Here is a 25672-nt window from a genome sequence, read left to right on the forward strand (position 1 = left end):
TCCTGCTCAACATCCACTTGCCGAGCCCAATGTAATATACACAAGGTACCTAATTGTTCCAGTATTTAACCATTTTAGATTCCCATTTCTCCCACCACTAACATTAATTTTGGTTAATTCTCGTACTTTTCAACTTTGACTACCCGTTTAGGTCATTTACGTACCTGATATGACGTTTGACGACTGGACATTATATCCGGAGGCCTTATACCTTATTTAATGTACTTCAGCGACAGTTGAGTGACGAAGCTTATCGTACTAAATTTTTACGTGAGTTTATGAATATATTACTGTCCCATGTTCGCATAGCTGCATTACTTAGAAACCAGACCTCATTCTATTTATTGTTTTGTCATACTAATTTTTCGTTCTATTGTCTCCAGGTAATCTGATGATGCCTTAAAAGGGCGAAACACATAATTGGTATGAATAAAAAGTTGGCAACCGAGTCTGTTTTCATTCAAAACACTTAATATTGATTGTTTTATGGAATTTTTATTTTTGTATTTATTTGATAATGAAACTTTGTTTAAAGCTGTGTGCTATGACTTAACACGTCTTGTGTTAAATCTGTTCTATAGCAAATCTCTTAAACTGTTAGCTCTCTTTTAAATCCTCATGTGTTAAAACTGCCACGGGTATTTTGGAAACTACTGAGTCATAGTTTAAGCCTGAAAAGGCCATTTCAGAGTTTTTTCCCATTTGAACTGCGATTCACCTTTCTTGTGTGTCTTGTAGAGTACTTCTAGGCTTAATTCAAGATTATCATTTGAAGTCAACGCTTGACCATCTACCAAATTCATTTATTGCAGCTCCTATCATAATTAATACTGTCTAAATACTGTCAACACGGAGTCTCTCACTGCACATCGTATTCAGAATCGTATGTGTAGAATTTCAAAATTTTCTTTAAGTATTCAGTAATTTGAAGCGTGAGTTTTACTGTGATTCATTAACAATTTTATGGTGGCCATCATAACGCCTGTTTTCGATTGCCGATTTCTTCGAAATTTTTTTAGTGTCGTTGAGGCAAGTAAATGTTTCTGAAAGTCTTTCTTCCTCTTGGGTTCGGCGCTTTACCGCTCTTACCTGGAAGTTCCCTGCCATTTCAATTACATTATTACACCAATACGAGCCAACGGATACCGCGGATCACTGATACAAAACTACTCGGAAGATATCCCCGAACATCTCCTGGAAGTTTGACGCTAAGTTCTGATTCACCCTGTATATATCACGTCTTTAAAAGAGTTCAGCTTGTACCTTATTGCAACACAATACTTTGCAAATGATAAGCTCGATATTGTGTATGTATCCTCTTAGACAACCATTCTCCGTTAAACCCTGACAATGGCTTCGTAAGGTGAAATTAGGTTAACTGAAAAATCTGATGCTGTACAACATTAAAAATACAGTGATTTTATGTATACTTACGAGCTTCTACTATCAAGAATCGACGGATGAATTAATCAACGAAATATAGTTTTCTTGTTTTTGTTTATAAAATGTTAAAGAACTTATCAAGATTACATCAGACTTGCCTATTAGTAGTGATGACGGAATACGTACATTTAACATCTGCTGTGAGTCTACCAGTATCATTACATTACCCTTTGATACATATAAATAACTTATTTGATGGTGTGAGTGAAATAATATGAGGACTTCCACTATCCAATGACTTTAACGTACTTAGTACTCTGTACTCTGATGTCAGTAACGGGTACAAGCCAGAACGGGTAGATAAAGCTTATAACGAAGTTTTGAAAAGGATAAAGCATGAAAGACGTAGGAACAAACGGGAACAGGACATATTTCATACGGTGGCTGACAAAAGAACAGTTCTTCAGCACTTTGAATCTTTATTCACGTGTTTTAATTTTCAATGCTTTGAGAAACTAATCCTGCGTGCAGATATTCTGCGTTAGGGATGTGTTGTTGCACATTATTAATGTATTATTTGGTTATTAACTTTAATTTTATTCTGCACTGACCTGAGTTCACAATCCGACGACCTCTGATTAATATCAATGAAAATTTATTTTATTTAAATTATAGTTCTGTTGTGTTGCTCGTCAGTATTAATCCAACACGAACGATTCATTCATTTTCTAATATTAATTTTTCGACAATCTGTCTATAAATTATTAGAGCAACAGATAATTAATTACGTCTGTATATACGAGGGCACAGAGGCGAGTATGTGCGATCATCCCATACGACACACGAAGCTGAGCCAGACCACGGTGAAGATCATCCATCTTACCCAATGCTTCCAGAGGCTCATATGGAATTTAACGCCACGAATTAACGGGGGTAACGCTGGAATGTGGTGCTGTTTAGAGAGCCGTCGATTGTATGAAAGTCGACTTCAGACTTATGCTTTGCACTGGCTTAACAGTTTCTATGAGTATTAATTTCTAATAGCCTTTTTTATAATCATTAAAAAGTGGACGTATGTTTCAGGGAATATTATATTTGAAATAGTCTGTACAGCCATCTCCAATGATATTTACTATTCCTCATGAAACACCTGGTATTGGTAAAGCGATTGCATTGTGTTTAAATATATATAGATTTATGTACAATTTGGCACTAGGCAATAACACTAGCATTCGCCACAAATTTCCGTATAGGCTTCACAAACCATATTGCTTCTTCTGTTTTACTTGTTTTATTCTAGGTTCACAAGCCGGACTGATATTTTAAGTAATTCTTTTCTAATGAAGATGCGATTAACTCACAGGTAATATCGCTGTGCTCGAATAATAACAAATATCATCTGATTCGGTTGTCAGTTTATGATCGACTTTGATGAGACAGTGTGCTGACCAGTGCACTAACAGAATAATAGAGAAATGTAAAAAACAATGGATCCTTGTGAAAGTGAAGAACATGATACTACACCTGAGCACATAGCATAATCCCGGTAACTTTTACAGTGAACAAACTGCTCCCCGTAAGATGATGTGAAATTTTATGAAGAAAAAGTCATGCAATGAAAACCAATGAACAGCTGAAATTAAACAGGGGCGACCCACTTAACAGGATCTATGGGTGCAACAAATGAAATAAACATAATAATACGGGCTTTAGTGAATTAATAAATGAGACCGACGTTAACAATAAAATCCTATTTACTCCTAAGATGTGTTAACTTGATTCTAATCATTGACATCAAACATTCAAATGAAACATTGACTACGCGTGATAGTACGTTGGCACACGTCGGTGGAATTGGAAATAAAATGATACAATTAGACATTTCAACATAATCCCCTAATGACTGCTGAATTAGTAATTACCTTAAAGAAAACCTCCAGAAAAATGCATACAAGTAAACACCAGTTCCCTTACATAAGCGGTTGCTGAGTTTAACTAGCTAACAGTGTGAATTAATTTACAGTACAGTTTTGAATCGAAATAAATGACTTCATAGTACCCTCGCCAAGTGTGGCTCAAGTTTAACATCTTTTTCAAAGTGTAGAGGATGGCAGCAGTGGTAGCTGAGAAGTTCAGCCCCAGCATCATGGTCAACTCTAGGAAGGAGCCCTCCAACTCACAAGCTCTAAGGTAAATGGATGTATCCCTTTCATGGTCGAAAGCGAAGATTTTAGTACTCTGGAGATCTAGAGCAAATTACGTACCTATTCACTTTCACAAAATGATGTTGGTACTGCCAGCACCAAATTCTCAATAGCCAATCGCTGTAGACATTCCTAGTTGTGACAAATAAAAAATGTATGAAAACACCAACAGTTCCTTCATTTAATTTATCTGATGCAATTAATAAGGAATACAGATTTCCCTCTTAGAATGGAGTAGAAAGCAAAAATTCTCTCCCACTATAAGAGCGCCCGTCCGCTCCTGTTTAATTTAGCGTAATTCCCACGGATTTGGAATCCCTATGGCCGCAACAGCGCATGGAGCGTTACTGTCACCGGTAGGGGACAGGTCGGAGGAGGCGGCAGTTAAGGACTGCGGCGACCTGGAGAAGAGGAAGTGTGACACGGACGGCAAGGAGTGCAAGCTAGGAGGCGTGTTGTGACCAAGCGACTGCCGTGGCCCGTTGGCAAGAGCGGTGCCTTTGCTCACTGCGGGTTTGGCGGGACCGAGTGTCGGACGCAACCTTGAACAATGCTCGTTAAAGCATACTGCGGAAGGACGCACTGTATTCGGCATGCCCTCTGCTATTGAAGTGGCAAGTAGTCTGTGTCCACTGTGGTGTCGGGTTGGAGGCCGGTCTGACCTTCGCAAGTACTGGACGCGGCGGCGTCTGCTGGGTGATACCCGTGGGTTTCCGACTGCGAGTGATTTTTGTTACTTCCTTCTCTCGGCGCTCTCTAAGCAAGCGTTTGTCAATGGTCGCTGGATTTTACGAGTAATCGTGGTGAGCATCCGATTAATGTGCGCGTCACTTGGTGTCGTGTAGTAGCTATTTTGACTCCCTGTCCTGGTTGCCCGTAGTTACGTATATAAATGTGTTATTAATGAAGATTTTGACGGGTGCCAGCCGCTGTGGCCGAGCGGTACTATGCGCTTCAGTCTGGAACCACGTGACCGCTGCGGTCGCAGGTTCGAATCCTGCCTCGGGTACGGATGTGTGTGATGTCCTTAGGTTAGCTAGGTTTAAGTAGTTCTAAGTTCTAGGGGACTGATGACCTCAGATGTTAAGTCCCATAGTGCTCAGAGCCATTTCAACCATTTTTGCCTGGTACTAATTAAGTTCAGTTCTTTCAATTTGTGCGGTCTTGTGGCTGTTTTTAGAATGTAAGGGTACAGAATGCAGATGTAATTCTTCTGATTTACAAATTGTACTGTATAGTCAGTGAAAACTGTTGAATCCATTCCTGAGGCATGTCTGTAGTTGCTTGTTGGCTACTATCACGAGCTCGAGCTGCTTACTAATTTGTTTTCTTCTAAAAAAGTCTGCATTTATAATATGTTTAATTTTTACTAAATAATTAACGAGTTGTCTGTTACAGGATAGGTGATTTGATTGTATCTCTTGTTAACTGTGATCTGGTTAAAGATGCATTTTTAATTAGAGTCTCTAGTAGTGTGGTAGTGGCAACCGCCGTCCTATGTTAGTAGAGAAGGAGGAATTATTGCTACTGGCGTTACCTCTGCTGCCACCGCAATCATGATAAATATTAGCCACATTTGTCACTCATTTTGGCTACTTCAGAATTACTGGCAATAGCCGATGGCTGATTTGTGACAATAATTTGATCATATGTTTTGCTGTTTGCAATATAAATGTACTTTTTGTTTTTTGCTTCATTTAATATTCTTTACTAAAAGGAAATGATTTTATACTGTTGCCCACTTTAAGATGTTTCCCATCAGTTGGGTAATGTTATTACTGGATGTTTTCCTTTAAAAAACTCATTAGTGTTTTCAGAAACGTTGATAAATTCATTATGGCTCAGTACCTTTCCACTCAACACCAGCTCCCTACCGCAATTCAGCGATTTATTTCACGTTTCGTCCAATGAAAGCGGCTGCATGTACACATTCAAACGTCTCTAACCTCGTTACAGAAACGTTTCTGGTGAACTAATCTGGGTCTCCATTACCAAATTTAAACGTCAAGTACTGCTGACTTCCGATAAGTCTAATAGATTCTTCCCATCGCCTTGCATATCTGTATCTTTTTGGAAGTAGTATTTTCACAGCAGCTCGCAGTGCCAGTTTACAACTTGCCATGCTCAGCTTAGTCCTGCCTGCTGTGGCCGTTTCAAAGAAGGCCTGGCACCGAAGGTATACCTCTTAGCGACTCTGCCTTTCAGCAAAATAACAGTTTTATGGCCTCCTGGTATTTTTACCCGTTCTCCACTTCCCACAATCTTCCAGCAGACCTAGCTTACAGAAGAACTTAATGCATCTGCTTCGCTGAAGAAATGAGACTCAGAAATACTTATTTTACCCGCAGATATTGGTGTCTGTTTAATGTGTAGCTTAATGTGAATTAATTTGGTAGTCTAATTACGAATAGTAAGTTATTAATTAGTTTACAGAGCAATTTTGGAAAATACATTGACTCGTAATAAAGGATCATATTAGAGTTACTTTGTTGTTGTGGTCTTCTGTCCTGAGACTGGTTTGATGATACCTAAAATGCGAATACCGTATGTATAGGACAATTTATGCGTATGTAAGTAACTGCTATTTGTCTTAGATTTTATATACTTATACTTCAACGTTCTTCATGCCTCTACACATATAGTATTGTTACTGTTTCATTTAGCTGCTGATAATTATTTACTTGATGCCAGCGGACCTTCATTTCAGCAGATGTAACGCTGTGGGTACTTCTTATGCACAGTGGTTCAAAGTAATTGCTTTGACGCATGCTATATTTCTACACATTTTTGTTACTGCGAAGGTTACTTGAAGATGATCGCTTGGCCGAAAGTAGCTGGCTGCAAAAAATGCACATTGCAGCAGACTTTCAAGACTTCTTGATGTTTTTCTTTGAAGACGTTGTAGTTTTACTGCACTGTTCACAGAATGAACTGAGATATTTTCATTCTGATACATCCTCTGAGTTAGAAATAGAAGTTCCATGTTGATTGTTTGGGCAACATTCAGTATCGAGCATGACAGAAACTGTAACTTTTGTTCCACTGCCAGACTCACATCCAGATGTAACCGAAAACATTACACGAAATATCATTGTATTAGTAGAACAAAACGCCCAAAACTAAACCCTCATTTTGTGTCTGATGGTAGGAAATAGAAAATATTAAAAACTTACGATTTAAAAACACGTCATATTTACTTTATAATTATATGAAGAAATTATATTTTACTCTTAGAAAATTTAATTTAAAGTAGTGATAAAAGCTATTTTCTAAAACCTTACACTTAGGAAGTTAGAAAAATAATTTCCAAACTCGGACCCTCTATAACAATAGTCAGAATGACACTAAACAAAATTAGATTAAAGATATCGAATCTGAAAAAAACCTGATCTAGTATTACAGTCGATGTACAGTTAACATCTCCCAGAATTTTTCACAAATTCTCTGATTCTTTTGCTTAACCCAAGAGCCCTGCTACAGGATGTTCATGTAGGCTTTCTTTCTGAGACTTTGGTTTTGTGATGTTTAAGAAAAAGGCTATTCACTTTCTTCCTGAAATTTCGTCATTGAAAGTACTATTTCTCGCTGCCATTGTTCACAAGTGAACATGAGAAAGCGGAAAAAAGAAGCTTCCAAGGAAAGACTACAGTTAACCAACTCTTCTTCAAGATTTTTACCCAATACTGCAGGAACGGTGCTTTTTATTTTTGCTGCTTCCTTAGGTGTACTGTGCGTCATGTTGGACAGTTTCATAAAAGTTGTTTTTGGAGCATTCAACTGTTTACTGTCCTTTATACCAAACCATCTCCTTTTTAGGAACTGCATCAATACGTTCAGTCGCGTTAGACAGACTTCACTTTCTTTTTTCTGCCTTGTCCATTACCAATCTGGAGTTTGCAGGAAAATTCTAAGAGAAAAGAAAGTGCACTAACAGAGACAGAATTCAAATACGAAAAAGTAAGACGTCCGATTTAAGCAACTGACGGTGGCTCAGTTTAATCCAAAAAATTTTAAACAAATCTCGCCGTGAAAAGGTTTAATCACAAACATTAACCTTAATCCTTACTCTTCAAGAAAACATGTAAGTTGGAAGACTTACATCAACAACCCAGAAATAACGAAAAATTTCGGTTAATGTAGAAACTTATCCCATTGTCAAGACACTTATGGCGAACTGGATGAGAGAAGCCTAAACCACAATGTACACTTGGTCCCACAAGAGGTAACAGAAACACAGAGACGAGAGACAAGGGCTTATGGTTTAAGAGGGAAGACTTCTTGAGGGCACGTTCGTTTAAAAATGTACGCTAGTCACTTTTGTAGTCTCTGTAGGGACTTTAATCATTCATCAGTCGATTGAGAAAATTACAGTTCTGTGAATGGTGTGTGCGACAAGGAATCCTGCGAAACATAGCTAAATGCATCCTTTTAGGCTTACCTACAATAGGTAGTTCATAAGCACAATAATGTTGGACGAATATTAGTTCCGATGATAAGAAATATATCTGAGATCCTAGAGGATGTCCATATTGGAACTTATCAGCAATCGTCAGGCAGGTGCAACTACTCAGATTACTAAACTACGAAAAGCGTTTAAAACAAGTAGTAAGATTTGTGTGTTCAGTAATATCGCTAAAGAGAAAGTCATATAACCAGAAACTGTTTGAGGCATTATCGACATAAGCCACCGGTTGGTTGTAGACGGTGTCCTATCAAGGATATGAAGCTGAGTGCAGAAACGTCATCCAACAACCCAACAGGGAGACGAATTATAGGTGCTGGCGCCTGATTCTAGGCTGCCATTTTGGCATCTAATATGGCCTTGTACGATAATTGATTGCATGCGAAATTTCTCGCAATGTGGTGCGTTATTTAGTAGTCACGACTATTGCCACAATCACCCTTGGAGAAGATGGAGGCAGCTGATGCGTAGACAGGCCTTAACTCCTAAGAATGTGATGCTCTGTTGTCTCGGTGGATTACGGTTTCCGACATGGGTTTTCATCTGCAGTTTATTTTTACCCTACATACCGAAAAACTGTGAAAATTTCGGATGGTTCCAGGTGAAAAATAAACTGCCAATGAATGTCCATGTCTGAAAGCGTCATCCACCAAGGCAACAGAATATGTTAATGCATTTTCCAATACATATTAACATTTCAGTGCACAGACCGATCATTCCACTTTGACAGATGGATATCATTGTTATGTCATCCCTTTCATTGAGACTTTTATGGCAAGATCTGTGGTCAGGAGCCAGTTCTGAGCATATCACCATCTGGGGAGGAAGAATGCACGAGGATTAGATACGGCTTAATGCTACGTCGGCGACGAGGTTCTCAGAAACAGAGCACAATCTCGGAATGTCGAAGGACTGAAAGAAAATCGGCCGTTATCCTTCTGAAATTTGGGGACATCGTGGAAAAATTAGACATGGATGACTGGATATGAATTTGAATCGCCATCCTATGAAATAAAAGCTCACTACCGATCCACGTCGGTCGGTCAACATTTACCAACCTAGGCCACAAGACTGAATTTGTAATTCTAAAAACCATAGTTACGTAATTAAGTTAATTGAGAAATAATGAGTGTGGTAATTACGAAGAAACTGAAGCTCTGTCATAGGAATAATTTACAACCGGAACCAAGCACCATAAAAATTCGCAGTCACTCTAGTACTATTGGATATATTAAGACTTAATCATAACATGGGTGAAGGTGTGAAACGTACCTGTGTAATATCGGTGGAGATAAAATTTACATTTGCAAATACCCTCATGGAAGTTTTCTAAAACGGGAGATACACAGCATGTAGAATGACAACAGTAATTTTTGTGAAAGGATAAATATCATCGAACATTTTATTCAAACAATAGAAACCGCACGACTGAGATTCCAACACTGATTTAAAATATTATTAGTGAAACGGAAGTTTCACTCAATTCAAGCAGCGATGCAGCTTTTCAAAATGAACTCAAAGAAGAATGAAGTTATTTCTGCGAAAGACTATTAGTTTAAAACACTAGCATTTGGTCAGTAGCACAATCATACTCCAATGTAATGAGTGAATGCAGAATGTATGCTTTCCTCTACGTCATTCGAATGGGTGGGATTGTAAGAATAATAGACTTTCAAATGACATCAGACATATGGTCTACGAGTACCATGTGTAAAATCTCTAATGGCCATGCGGCTATTCATTTACAAAATGATCTTTAAACGAGTGATAAATGCGAAGCAGCACATTGTTATAAGACTGTCTCAGTCGTTCTAAAATTGAAATGCTTATGTCAAAGAGAGAATAAGCTATTATACAGCTGATCTACTCAGTTTGATTTAAAACTAGAACTATTTCAAGTTGAACGAAGGCGACACGATGATCAACTGAAGTAAAAATTAAGCTAATTACAGAAGGAACAGCGTTCGTTCAGAAAACACGTCTCATAATAGCAGTCATACGTTCTAACTGGTCGAAACCAACAAACGACTGTGGAAGCTTTAAATTCGGCGCAATACTGAAGTATTCGTGGAGAACTGGAAAGCAGCACCGTAAGTAAGAGAGGCGTCGCTAATAAATTATAGACTCAAAAATGCAGACAACTGACAGATTTTAGCTTTTCCTTGGAAAAACAGGATATATGATGCTTCGCAAGAGATGTTAGTTTAGCTCGTATTTCAGGTCCAGTCGCTAACAGTCGGAGAATCTTACTAAATCTCCCTGACCGGTGTGAAGTTTTGCAAGCTGCTGGATCAAAGGCGAAGCCCCAAGGAATCAGATTTCAACCGGATGACTGGGGTCATCAGAAACACTCGTTGACAGCAGAGTCAAAACTCGGACCATACTGGAATCAGCTGCAAAAGGAGCCTGAGTTGGGAAATGTAAAGCTGGCATGAGGAAAGGAAACTAAGTCGAACCCTCGTGAGAGCGGACATCTAGAACGGAACGAAATCCAGCAAAGGCGGGGAACAGAACCACAACAGCATGAAGTAGACTGAGCTCATGACAAGACAGGACCAGCATCAAGGGCAAGTACGGACAATATCTTGACTGCCCTCTGTGATGACACTTCATGATGATTCCTTTCGGAGTGCCTCCATCTAAAAAGTCCGCTGAATTTGATCATCGAATCTCAGCACTCTACCGAAGTGAAGCAGATATCTTCCACTCAACAGCTCGACAGTTCTGATGTAGGTCTCCTCTCTTGCGCTTCCAAGGCGTTGAACTTATGTTGTCACATCGTATCAGTGGTTGACGACATATCAGTCAGCCAATAGATCACTGGTTTGCAAACTTTTTGGGTTCCTTGACTCGGTCCCCTTCATATAAGGTGATTTCGCACGTCTGTTGTGAAGATATCTATAGAAATCAGTTTGATATAGTGGTTCCTTTGGTAAGCGCAAATTCCTGGCTGACATCTCGTTTCGTGTATAGGTGCATCACGATGGTGCCAGTGGGGCACCGAAACTGATAACGTAAAAAAATTACTCCATAAATTTACTGCTGTTGGATATCTGTTTCTTTCAAGTGATCGACTAGCTGCAGTTCCATTCTTCAATTTATAGAAGGTGGAACAGAAAATTTCACACTAAGGTCCTCCAGTGGGAAACAGTGCCATTTTGGTACGTTTGCATTGTTCATTACTTGCGTTTCAAGGAATGACATATACAAACCACCAATAAGCATTCAGTGGCCACTTTGTGTGTAAAATTGCTGCATTCCTGTCACATGCTGTTTGTAACACTTTAGAATTCATTACAGTATGTCCATTTTAGTAGCTCTTTTACTGTGAATTTATTTGTAGTGTGTACCAAGCATTTCTTTCAACAACTTTCCTAACATTTTCAGATCCGAAAGCTTCATTTCTCAACCAGTTTATACTTAAACACACACACACACACACACACACACACACACACACACATACCACATACACACATACTATCACAATAAGAGATTGTGATGGATACATTGATCTACAAACGAGCAGAGATCTGACATCCGTAACTGGACTAGTGACTAGTGGGGAATTACTCATTAATCAAATAACACAAACATAATGCTGTATACATTTACTCATAAATACGTTCATCACATCAGAGGTGAGTGACCTTCTGAAACTGATCACAGGGAGTCTTCCTATTTGAATAAATCGTAAAAAAGCTCCCTATGACTTTTCCACTAGCTATTGAAGAGATTCTCCACGAGAGTGGACCTACTCACACAGGGCGAATATCACAAGAAAAGAGAAATCTGGCTTAATGAGCGCCACCTCACAAGGACGGCTGCTAATTACGGGTACTGAAGTCTCTGCGCCTGCAGACACTGCTAATTACAGATGAATGGCACCGGGTACAAGATCAAAGGCAACACCATCAATGATCAAAAACATGCCATTTACTTTCATAACCGCTTATTATATCCCGACAGTCATGTCCATCTTAGATTCTCAAATGTTCAACTATGGGGTCATGAGGTCGATTTTCATTGTTTTCTGAAGTACCCTACACTTCGTCCGTTGCTTCAAAAGCTTAGACATTACAAAATGGATTTTCGTTCGTACTTTAATAGTCAAACGAAGACGGAAAATGACCACCATGAAATCTAGTTCCGAAATTTAAAAAATTGCTGCTTGAATCTAATCAGAGTAATTAAAAATAATTAGTGATTTAAGGGAAAGATGAAATATTTCATGGAGACGTCGCACCAGCTAGGTAAATGAAGTGCCAAAGAATATCAGATCACAGGATGAAGTAAAACTTCTCTGAGTTCTCTTTACATGTATCACACTCTTAATTGTGATAGAATATCAAAATATATTCGATTCCAAGGGTTCTGAAGAAAACTAGAAATTAAATAAAACTTTGGTTAGAAAGGATGGTCAAATGTTTTGTGTAATGATTTGTTTGAAAATAAGAAACAAAATAAATGAAAGAAGCATTTGATATGCCTCTTAATTATGTTCAAACTCATGTGCAGCAAATGAATGCCAACTAGGCATTTAAAGTTCAATTTTTACCTTAGGATCTTAGGCTTTTTAAAAGTCTAGACGATACACACTGCGTGGAATTCCACCCAATGGCCTCTTAACGCGTCTAATGCAAGGTCAACTTACATTTACAAGCATGTTTCTCTAACCTCTTTCACAAAATGTTTGACCGCTCAACTTTTTTCAAACTTTTTCTCTAACCTGTTTTATTTCTTTCACTGAGAGAAATAATTTCATAAAACCTTCGACCGCACCTCTTTTTTCAAAATTTTTATTTATTTTTTAAAATAAGATTTGCTATACATATTACAATTTTAGCAGTCTCACCATTTGCTTCTGAATAGCATTCCAACAATATTTCTTTTGGTGTTGGCTCAGAAGTTAACAATGAGAAAATAGAAGTGCGGAAATTAAGATCAGCTAGGGTCCAAATGTAATATTTCTCTAACTTAAAAATATTATTTGTTGGAAGTCATGATCCCACCATCGAGTTCTATAAACAAGGAAACCATAAACCAATATTTCATATCATTTCCAGTGCTAACATAGGTGCCTATGTTGTCCATGTAATATTACGTACCTTAAAAGTACAGCGGAATAAGGCAAACTCAAAAATATGCAGCCAGTAAAACTGCATTGTCAAACATATAAGACTCTCCGTTATATACGTCTTAGTATAACGACATAAAAACTGGTAGTGCGTAACACTCACAGGGCTCTGTTCACTGAGTAGCGAATATTAACACACATTTATAACGATGCTGCACTTCTCAGCTCTATTTATTTGACAAATTGTTACTGGTGGATGATCGCTCCCGCTAAACTGCGTGACCTTTCTACAAACTTGGATGTCTTTAGTACTGACAGACTTATGACTCGCAAATAAAAACAATAAAATTTACTCATTGAACACTGTTACGCACTGAAGTGAATTCTCTTACAAATGTAAACCACATTTTTACTCGTCGGAATACTAATTATGCTGTCTTACTTCGTTGGAGCGTTTCATGGAAACTCAGGACGGTGTATCAGGAACCAAGGTATATACTTCACTTGTTACCTTTAAGTACCGTTCCGATAATTAATGTTGGATTTTAAAGTACAATGTCAGTGTTTACCAATGAATTGGGACCCACTACTCACATCTTCAGAACTTTCCGCCTAAAAATCAATAGCTCTACCTTCTGAAGCCTATCATCAGTAACGAAGGGATGAATTTTGAAAGTAATCATCAGTCTTGGAACAGTTAAGGACTTTTTTTCATAAATGTAATTTTTTCTTTCAATACCAGAATGTAACTAACAAGACCTTAATGACTTGTCTGTCAACCATACTTTACAACACTATGCAAAGAAACATTAAGTTAGTTGCTGTCATCAGACTAATTTATTTTAATATTGAGAAACGGATCAAACAAATTGAAGAAAGAAATGTTGAAACGCGATTCATCGATTTTTTCGTGTTTACTAATCATACAAATACTGCATTAACTGCAATTACTTTTTTCCATTTAACACGTCATATTTTTGATGCAGGATTTGGACAAAGTATACAGGATGCCCTTGAATTAACAAGGTATCAGTTTTGAGAACTAACTGTTACTGCATTAATCCTAAAGCACTATCGCCAAAGTTTAACACAAGTCTGTCTTTCCTTTACATGTATAATTACGAAATAAATTGCCAGTAACTCGCCTTGTCAAAAGCTGTGCACTTGAGAATATGGTGTAAAATTGCCTCCACAGTACCTTAACGTCTCATATTATATAGAAAAACTAAACACGTCATAATGACTAACTCTTGCAACCTTTCCTCACGTAAGGCGATGCATTTCTTGGAACAGCATACATTTGTCTGGAAATATCTTGCATACGCCTGTATAACCTCCACGAAACGATTTGTTACGGCTGGAGTACTGACTACTCCCTTTCTCCATAAACTGCTGTACCTCCCCAACAGATTCTGTGTCGGAGATGCTGTGTCCCATAGCTCGTGCGCCGGCTACAGCACCACGTCCAAACTCACTTAAATCATAATAACCTGCCTTTGTAGCAGCAGTAACCGATCTAACAACTGTATCTGACACTTGTTGTCTTATATAGGCGTTGCCGACCGCAGCACCGTATTCTTCCTGTTTATATATCTCTGTATTTGAATTCGCAGGCCCATACCAGTTTGTTTGGCGCTTCAATGTAGTACGGATGAATGACTTTTCTTATGTGTCTTCTTACAGCAGATACGAAAAACTTTATTAAACCTAACTTTTCATTGTTTATATGTCATCGTTAGCAATAGTATTTTGGTTATGAACAGTTTAAGATGAACGATGAAAGGAGAGATGGTGATATGTTGTCCGACTCTTCCCGAGAACTACTCTCTCAAAATTTCAGTAGTAAACTACCTCGTGATGCACAACGGCTCTCTTGTAGCGTCTCCCACTGGAGTTTGTGGACCATCTCTGTAACGCTCTCGTGCCGACTAAGCGATCACGTGAGGAAACGCGCTGCCCTTCATTGGATCCCATACTGATGAACACTACTCAGGAATCTGTCAAACAAGAGCCTCGTAAGCCCTTTCCTTCGTGGATGAATTGCATTTCCTTTAGATTCTTCTTATGAATCTCAATCTCGCGTCTGCTTTCTCTTCTATGTGGTCACTCCACTTATGGTCGCTCTGGATAGTTGCTGATTGATATTTTACGGTAGATACTGTTTCTTACAGTTTGTCATTGATACTGTAATTGTACAGTAGCGGATTTCTTTTCCTATGAGTGCCGAATGCGTTACAATTATTTACGTTCATGATCAACTGCCAGGGCCTGCACCAGTCATCAATGCTCTATAGGTTATTTTGCAACTCGATACTGACTTCTAGCAACGCTACATGCTTACAGACAACCGCATCATCTGCGGACTGTCTTCAAGGGCTTCCGACGCTTTCTACGAGATCATTTACGTACAATGTACACAGTAGCGGTCCTTCCTTGGGATATTCCCGATATTACCTTTACATCTGTCAATTTTGTTACGGTAAATGCAACGGGCAGTTCTGTCTGCAAGGAAGTCTGAAATCCAGTTGCAAATCTGGTCAAATGCTCTGTTAGGTCGCATTTTTTCACTAAACGGCAGCGCCGATATCTACAGCACATAGGATTTCATAGAGTAACAGAGCAAGCTGTTTCACAATAAAGTTGACAAAATCGATGTTTATTTCTATAGAGGAGATTTTCGTTCTCCAAAAAGTTATAATTCTTGAACATAAAATATGTTCCATAATTCTACAACAAATTTACGTCAATGATACTATTATTATTTCCATTTGTCCTACGACCCTTTTTGATGACAGGAATGACCTTCCCGTCGCAGGGTATTTTTCGTTACCCCGACGAACTTCGCTAAATTGCAGCTAGAAGAGGAGCAAGTTCTTTCTCATGATATTTATAGAATCTTACAGGTATCCCATCTGCTCCTGATGACTTTCCACTACTTAGCGATTTGTAATTGCTTTTCTATTCCAAAATCGGTCTCAACATCTGCCATTTCTGGACATTGTCTGATGATATATGCATGTAAATCAATATTTATACTATTAACTTTCATTACCCTTTCACTTCCATTATTTCCCTGTGATCATCATATCGTCATATTGAACAGTTTCCAGTCGCTGGTCGGGTCCGTATGGAACATAGGCCTCTCCAGCGTCTTCTGTCTTGCTACCATCTCTCTGTCTTCACCTTGGTCCACTCTTCTCCTTTCTTCTGGGCGCATTCCTCTACTCCTGTCAGCCATCTGTCTCTCGGTCTCCTCTTGGTCTCTTTCCTTCCAGTTTCATCTCGCGTATACTCCTGGGTATCCTCTTCTCCTCCATTCTCTTAATGTGTCCATATCATCTCACCCTTGATTTCTCTATCTCCCGTAATAGTTCCACCTTCATTAACTGTCTGATCCTATCATTTCTTAACCTGCCTATCCTTGTCACTCCAATACTGTTCCTCAAGAATTTCATCTCACTAGCTTGTACATTGCTTTTCTCTCTTCCTTTCATAAGCCAGGGGCCTCGGAAAGGATTATTTCCCTGTGATATGCCTTCTAATACACTGGTAAACAGCATTTGAACGCTGGTTATTTGCGATTGATATATTACGTGTACAGCAAATACTTAGCACGATTTATACTTTGGAAATATTAATATAGCCATTTGAACATATACAGACAGACACTCCCTCCATTGTGCACTTAATGTACTAAGTGCTGTACATACTGAATCTTCACGGAGTTACTACACGTTTCTCATGCAACCAGTTTGCATGATATTTTTTTTCGCAACAGCGTGTCGTTTTGTCTCTTATAATAATATATCTCCTTAGATATCAGGACACTAGATTAATCCAAATCTGAGTTGTAAACTGCTGTAAGGTTTTAGCCTGAGAATGAGATGGAGTGTTCTACTGAAAAATGTAGTACATCCACAGACGCTTGGTTGAGAATTTCGGTCTTCAGCTTTGTTCTTTGACCTAGATAGGGTGTTTTTAAATATCACGGATTTTTGAGTTGTTAGTTTTTCCGCAGTTTGCATTCTGGAAAACAAAGAGTGTCGATGTAAAGATGCCATGAACGACATCTTATCAGTGAGGTGCATAGTGGCAGGCACTACCTGGTGAGCCTTAAATTCTAGAACTTTACGCAGTCTCATACGTCATCCGGCGGAGAGGGCACTGTTTTGTCACTTCGAAAAGGTAATGAATAGCGAGCACGGAAAACCAGCAGTGGGGCAAAGTCAGTCGAGTGAAAATCAACTGAAAGAGTCGAGAGCCAGGGAAAAAGGCGTAATTAAGATAAAAAGTGTTTAATAGTGTATCGAGAAGACTATGTAGTAGATGTAACAATGTCAAATCAGCCCTGGGTTTTTCAGAGTGAATGATTTTTAGAATACGTCAGTTTCATCAAAATGAATCAGTGTGATATTGTTAAGAGTATTTCTATTGTTGGAAGTTACACGAACTACATTAAAGGACATCATATTTTATTCTAGAATATTCTTACCATCTTTTCTGATTAAATTTGTAGTAAATGGTAACAGCCACACAATCCCAAGGACTTACGTAAGAAGAGTTGAGGCTGACGTTGAGAAAATGTTGCAGTAGGGGTTGACTGAATTCACTGTGTTTATATGATTATCTATTGTTAATGGTTCCAAAAAAGAGAGGATATATTTGGTGGGAATTGGAGCCCAGTCAAAATAATACAGTGACTGAACCAGGAGCTAATAAAATGATGACATTACATGAGTCTCTAAAAATTTCGTGGTAATAAGGCCCGGTCTTCTACTCTGGAAACATTCCCCAGGTTGTGGCTAAACTACGTCTCCGCAGTATCCTTTCCTGCAGGGAGCTTGTCTAGCAAGTTTCAGAGGTGAACTTCAGTGAAGTTTTGCATGTAGATGAGTTCTGCTGGAAGTAATGCTGTGAGGACGGGTCGTTAGTCGTGCTTGGGTAGCTCAGTCGGTAGAGCACTTGCCCGCGAAAGACAAAGATGCCGAGTTCGAGTCCCCGTCTGGCACAAGTTTACAATCTGCCAGGAAGTTTCACATAAGCGCACCCATTGCTGTGGAGTGACAATTCATTCTGCTTACTACGAGTGATTTGCTATTATTAAGTGCTAACTTTTTAATCAGAAGACTGCGCTTGATAATTCAAGAAAAAGTTAATATATTTGCCTCAGTTGAAACACTAATAATTTCTTTTAAGAGAGAGAGAGACCAATGTACAGAGACATTACTGTAAACACAGCAACTAATTACATCATTTGTAGATACGTTGAACAATAATTAAACTGTCTAAATGCTTGGTAACTAAAATAAGATAAATAATATGACAACCTGAAAATTTTGTAAATATCTGACACTTCATTTCTTGTCCACTAGAACGTAGATAATTTTTCTGCGGTACCGCAGAAAATTCCGCAACAGTTTGAATTACGTCATGGAGAGGTAATTAAAATCTTTTCACTGAGGTAATACCTTGTATCGAAATCATATGTTACTGTTGTGTCTCGCAAATGAATGTCTGCTAGCGTTTATTATAACAGTTAGATGACAACGAAGTTAGACGCGACGTAGGCAATAGTAGTGTTGCTAATCATAGCAGAAATCTAAAAGGCGTGGTAGAGTTTGCAGCGTAGCGGCAGAAATGTAAAATTATTAAAAATGTACCGTAATTTTATTTCCTTTCCCTCAAAGCAAAACTCCATAAATTTCGATTTCAAAGAGTAAAAGTTTAATTCAATATAGGGTTAATTTTAAAGCGTTATTTACGTACTGTGCGTGTTGTGTACAGATTACTCTGAATATTTTATATTATATCGGATACGAATGACCTGACGACATCTGAGACTATAATGTATATCATGTACAATGATGGACGCCGCCGGTAGTTGGCAATGGACTATAACATCCGCAACTATAATGCGACTTACGTGACAACACTATACACTACTGGCCACTAAAATTGCTGCACCAAGAAGTAAGGCAGATGAAAAATGGGGGTTCATTGGACAAACATATTATACTAGAACAGACATGTGATAACATTTTCACGCAAATTGGGTCCACAGATCCTGAGAAATCAGTACCCAGAACAACCACCTCTGGTCGTAATAACGCTTGGGCATTGAGTCAAACAGAGCTCGTATGGCGTGTACAGGTACAGCTCCCCATGCAGCTTCAACACGATACCACAGTTCATCAAGAGTAGTGACGGGCGTATTATGTCGAGCCAGTTGCTCGGCCACCATTGACCAGACGTTTCCAATTGGTGAGTGATCTGGAGAATGTACTGGACAGGGCAGCAGTCGAACATTTTCTGTATCCAGAAAGGCCCGTACAGGACCTGCAACATGGAGTCGTGCATTATCCTGCTGAAATGTACGGTTTCGCAGGGATCGAATGAAGGGTAGAGCCACGGGTCGTAACACATCTGAAATGTAACGTCCTTTGTTCAAAGTACCGTCAATGCGAAGTAGAGGTGACCGAGACGTGTAACCAATGGCACCCATACCATCTGACCGGGTGATACGACAGTATGGCGATGACGAATACACGCTTCCAATGTACGTTCACCGCGATGTCACGAAACACGGATGCTACCATCATGATGCTGTAAACAGAACCTAGATTCATCTAAAAAAATGACGTTTTGCCATTCGTGCACTCTGGTTCGCCGTTGAGTACATCCATCGCAGGCACTCCTGTCTGTGATGCAGCGTCAAGGGTAACCGCACCAATGGTCTCCGAGCTGATAGTCCATGCTGCTGCAAACGTCGTCGAACTGTTCGTGCAGATGGTTGTTGTCTTGCAAAGGTCACACACTGTTGACTCAGCGATCGACACGTGGCTGCACGATCCGTTACAGCCATGCGGATAAGATGCCTGTCATCTCGATTGCTAGTGATACGCGGCCGTTGGGATCCAGCACGGCGTTCCGCATTACCCTCCTGAACCCACCGATTCCATATTCTGCTAACAGTCATTGGGTCTCGACCAACGCGAGCAGCAATGTCGCGATACGATAAATCGCAATCGCGATAGGCTACAATCCGACCTTTATCAAAGTCGGAAACGTGATGGTACGCATTTCTACTCCTTACACGAGGCATCACATCAACTTTTCACAATGCAACGCCGGTCAACTGCTGTTTGTGTATGAGAAATCGGTTGGAAACTTTCCTCATATCAGCACGTTGTAGGTGTTGCCACCAGCGCCAAACTCGTGTGAATGCTCTGAGAAGCTAATCATTTGCATATCACATCATCTTCTTCCTGTCTGTTAAATTTCGCGTCTGTAGTCCGTCATCTTCGTGGTGTAGCAATTTTATTGGCCAGTAGTGTATTATGAAATCAATTTATCAGAGTAAGTTGTGGGATTCGGATATACAAAAGTAGCGTGAAAGATATAAGACTATTAAGTAATGAGCATTAAACCTGGTTGTTGAACACCAAAGAAGAAAAGGGAATGATAGGTGTGCTTGCTCGAGATAAGAAATCGAGAAAAGAAGTTGCTTGGTTTCTGGCCAGTAAGAAGAGAATTGACCATCACCGATTGTGTTCAAAATGACAACCAGTAGCGGCAACACACACTTCCAGTCCGTACCGGACGACTGCAGAAAATACGTTGTTATATCATCGGGTGTAGATGGTATGTACTTGTAGAAGGTGTCTTTCAGCTTTTCCACAGAAGAAAGAAGTCAAATCCGTGGAACGGACTGTCCGAGCTACAAATCTGCTGGGTGCAGCCCAGCGACTGGAACAGCTCGTGAAAACAAGCTTCAGTACTTCGTGCACTATGTGTTGGGCAGCCATCCTGCTTGTACCACAGCTTCCTCCTAGTCTGCTGAGGAGCATTCGTGGAAGATAGTCTGTTAGGAGGCTTTGATAACTGTGCACGTTCAGTGTTCCGTCTATGAAAAACAGGTCTATGGCCTGATGTTTCACCATCCCACACTACACGATTACATTATGTGGACGCTGACTTTCCACCTGACGAAGCCAACTGTGATTGTTGACAGACCAGCAGCGCATGTTTTGGCGGTTTACCTCACCACGATCGGTAAATGTGTCTCCATTTCTTAACGAGATACGTGATACATCTGGAGTATCCTGCTTTAATGCCTGTGTACAGAAACTAAAATTATCGTAATCGTTTCCATGCAGCTATTGATGGAGAGAGATGTGATGGGGATGGAACCGTTGTCAACGGCGACTGTGTAGATCACTTGCCTGATTCAGGCCACTTCCTCGCGCGGGAGTTAAAATGGGTATCAACGGCAAAAGCAGCCACAGCATTAATTTCCCCTCTTCAGTCTTCGCTTGTTTCCTTCTGTTATAGTGCCAGTTTAACGTAACAGGTTGAAGAGGTTGATAAATATGTAACGAAATGCTTGATGTGTATTGGGATATCTTGCCGAGTACACTGTACTAGCACGACCCGCTTTCATCTCACGCTCCCCATACGTCATGAGCATGTTGCCTTTTTCTGAATTGGTAAATCCCATCGTCCAGTTGCTTGGACTGTCGTACACTGACTTTCGCACTCAAGGAACACGGAAGCACACTTAAGCAAACATAAGATCGTACCCAGCAACTGCAACTATGCAGACTGAATGACATAACCAAATGTGGTGCGGGGGAACTTTTCATACCACGATCTCTCGTAAACGACTCGAACTAGAATCCTACAACAAATACTGTTGACATTGTAATTTACTCTACTTTCAGTTTTTTAATGACTATAGGCATTGTTCCATTTAAAACACTGCACGTTTGCACAAAAAAAACACTTTCCAAATATTATTACAGTCTGTTTACTCGCCAGCAATACGATCCCCTACCTATCAATCCATTTTCTGGAAACCACACATCAGTAGAACTTTCCATTTCCGTAATATCTGCGGTGCAAATTTCAGGTGATTCATTCTGTATATACTTAGTGATCCAGATCTGCCGAAGTTGCCACAATGTACTTGCGGCTGGACCACTTGTTTATAATATGTAGTGATAAACCTTCCTCATGCAGCAGTCTGTTTATTAGTGAAAACCGTATCAACCTCCCTGCCGTATTTCTTGAGATTATCCTTCGCAGACAGCCAGGGCAACTTTAAGTATCATACTTCATTCAATTTGCCCGAAATTTCGGTAAATTATATACAGGGTGATTATAATTAAAGTTATACTTTAAAAACGCTGTAGAAGTAACACCACTTGTCAGAATGACGTCAAATTGAAACGGAATTTTGCCGGAGAAAGGGGGAAAACGTATGCCTGAAGAGAAAAAATTGTGTTAAAACTGGCCAATACATGGCGCTATACGTGTAAGAATACGTAAATGAAAACACCTGTCATGCGCACGACCCACTGAAGTTGGTATAAACAAGGCGGGTACACGGCTTTTCCTCCTTTCGCGTCTGCAACGTTCGCCATGACTCTCTCAGTGCAGGATCGCACTCTACTTGTAAACCTGTATTACAAGAATGATGACTGTGCACACGACGCTCTGCAGAAGTTCCGGACACTGAAGTGTTTGGAAAAAGGCGTTGGTCTGATGACTGCCGTGGTGAAGAAAATGATTCGGAAATTCTAGAAGACGGATTCTTTTGGTGTGCAACTTGGTAGAAGGTGGAAACGAATTGATTCGACGTCAATGGAAGCAATGGCCACAGCAATGCAGGAGGAGACGAGTGGTGGTGTGCAAACGTGTAGTGCATGGAGAATTGGTCGAACATTGAACATAGCCGTGAGCGTAAAATCCCACGAAACATCCTTCTATGCTATCCATTCACAATTACCCATGTGCACGAGTTGCTTCCTGTTGACCTGCTTCGCTTTAGAATTTCTGGCTCGCATGGGAGTGGACTATAACTGATCACGGAAGATTTTGTGGGCAGACGAAGCCTACTTCCATTTGACAGGGTATGTCAGTACACAGAATTGTCGAATATGGGCAACGGAAAATCCTCACGCAAATCAACCAGTACCAGTCCATCCTGAAAAGAAGGTCACTGCATGGTGCGGGTTTACGGCATCATTTCTCACAGGCCATATTTTTTCGAAGAGACAGGTGCATCTGGACCTGTTACCTGTACCGGCACTGGTAAACGCTATGAGTGCCTCTTGCGCAAACACGTCATTCTAGCTCTCCAACAGCGTGGATGTGTGGATGGGATCATTTTTATGCAAGATGGCCCAACTCTGCACATAAAAATCCAGCGAAATAGCTGCTGAAGCACCATTTAGGAAATTCTAGAATTATCAGCTGCCATTTCCCTACAGCCCGGCCGTCCCGATCACCTGATCTTAATCCGTGTGACTTCCGGCTGTGGGGCTATCTGAAAGATGTTTTGTTGAGTGTTCCGATTGCAAACTTAGCTGCACTGAAGGCACGCATTGCGCAACACTTCGATAAATTGTGGAACATGCTACTTCTCGGTTTCAACTCGTTGCAGAAAACGTTGGACAGCATATATAACATGTTTTGCGCCAGTCACACGGAAATTAATAATCCGATCTGATTTTGATCGATTCGGTTTTAGGTCTCAGGACAACTAAAAACCGAATTTTGCCATCCGATGTGACATGACCTTGCCGTGGTGGATCGGCTTACGTAACTGACAGTATCACACCGGCACACCCATGCACACTGAGTCGTATAGTTTGTTTAACGTCAAATCTGCACCTTAGGCATTTTTGGATGATCCATTTGTCATTTGTATTCGACCACTATTAAATTATGATGCTTACAGCGCCATCTATTGCTACACTTGGTAACTATTTTTCTTCTGCCGTACGTTTTCCCCTCTTCTCCGGTAGTATTCCGTTGCAGTTTTACGACATTCTGACCAGTGGTGTTATTTCTATAGCTGCTTCAAAGTTTAACTTTCATTATAATCACATTCCTCTTGAGTCAATCTGTCGATTAATGGAAACCATATAAAATCACAAAAGTAATTGCTGAGGTGAGCCTTCATATACAAACAGAAAAGCCTGTCAAGGGACTTCAGTTTGTAATATGTATGCGATTGTAAGATGTGTATACACGCACAGATTCTGGTAGCAATCACTTCCTGTGGCTCCACGGTTTGTTGCAAGCGATTCCGCCGACATGTGTGTTCTTAACCCTCCCTAGTTTACCAACTGGTGAAAAGGGAACTACAGCTTAACGTCGAATCCGAATCACATTTCGTTTCTGGCAAACCTCCATATAACTCAGATGTTAAAAAGTCAACTGAAAAATTCGATGCCGCAAACATTCTGTTTCGAGGCACGCACTTTATTGCTTGACCACCAGTTCCGACTTATGTTCTGGATTTTACTGCCTCGTATGTAGCTGATCAACTTCTAGCGCCCATCAGTGTCACCAGTTGTCACTCCAAACGCCATCTGAAGATTGAACAGATAGAAAAATATATAATGCGCTGTCATCACCACTCAGCGAGCACGACCTGCTAGCTGCTTCCCGAGCGGAAAGGCGTGCCGATCCTCGGCACGAATCCGCCCGGTGGATTACTGTCGAGGTCTGATGTGCCAGCCAATCTGTGGATGGTTTGTTATAGGGTTTTCCATCTACCACGGCGAATGCGGGCTGGTTCCTCCTATTCTGCCTCAGTTACACTATGTCGGCATTCCTGCGCGAACACTGTCTTCGCATACAATGGGGTTACACTCGTCTGGTATTAAACGTTCTCGGAGTGGGGTGGTGGGGGCCGTGCACTGGGGGCCACCTCACAATAAACCTGTGTTCAGTGTGGGGCGGCGGTGGGGTTGATGGACTGCTGTGGCCTGTTGTGAACCACTGAGGGCTACGGCGGGACGAAGCCTATGCGTCGTTTCTAGATCCCCGGTTTAATACACACTCACCACTCAGCGATAGTAAATTGTCTAGACAAACTTTCGGGAATCATTATATTGGTGGAAACCTTATCAAAATCCCTGCAGCAGTTCCGAAGATTAGCACGATCATACAGACAGAAACAGTCTAGTGGCTGCAGTAGTTCACAGATTTCATCATGGGTGATTTCGAAATCTTAATACCTTTCTTTCAAATTTTAAGTATCTTTACTATTACTACTAAAATCTTCACGTCAAGTTCTTGCATCTAAATGTGAATATTTTTTAATTAACATATATGCTTCATAGAAAATAGAGTCAAAACACTTGTGCAGAACGTAAAAACCACATGGTAGAATATAGAGGTACTTTGTAACCTCATGTAAATTATTAGTAGCAATTCAAAGTTGAAATTTCACTTACAATTAAGATCTTTTCACAAAAATTAAGTTTTTCGATGGATTAAATGCGTTATAGAACGTAATATCTACATGTTGTATGTAGATTAAACAGATCTTGAACTAAATTAACCATTAACAGCAAACAGGTCAACACAATGTTGAAATATAAACTTAACCAACATTTAACAATTATAGTTTGAGTACTGTTACATCAGCTTAAACCACAAATCCCGTTCTCGACCAGCAGACATATTTGCCAAACAAATTCGCTTGAGGCTTAGACTATATGATTGAAATGATTCGAAAAAATAGCTTGAAGT

This window comes from Schistocerca piceifrons, chromosome 8, assembly GCF_021461385.2.
Source record: "Schistocerca piceifrons isolate TAMUIC-IGC-003096 chromosome 8, iqSchPice1.1, whole genome shotgun sequence".
Classification (NCBI taxonomy): Eukaryota; Metazoa; Arthropoda; class Insecta; order Orthoptera; family Acrididae; genus Schistocerca; species Schistocerca piceifrons.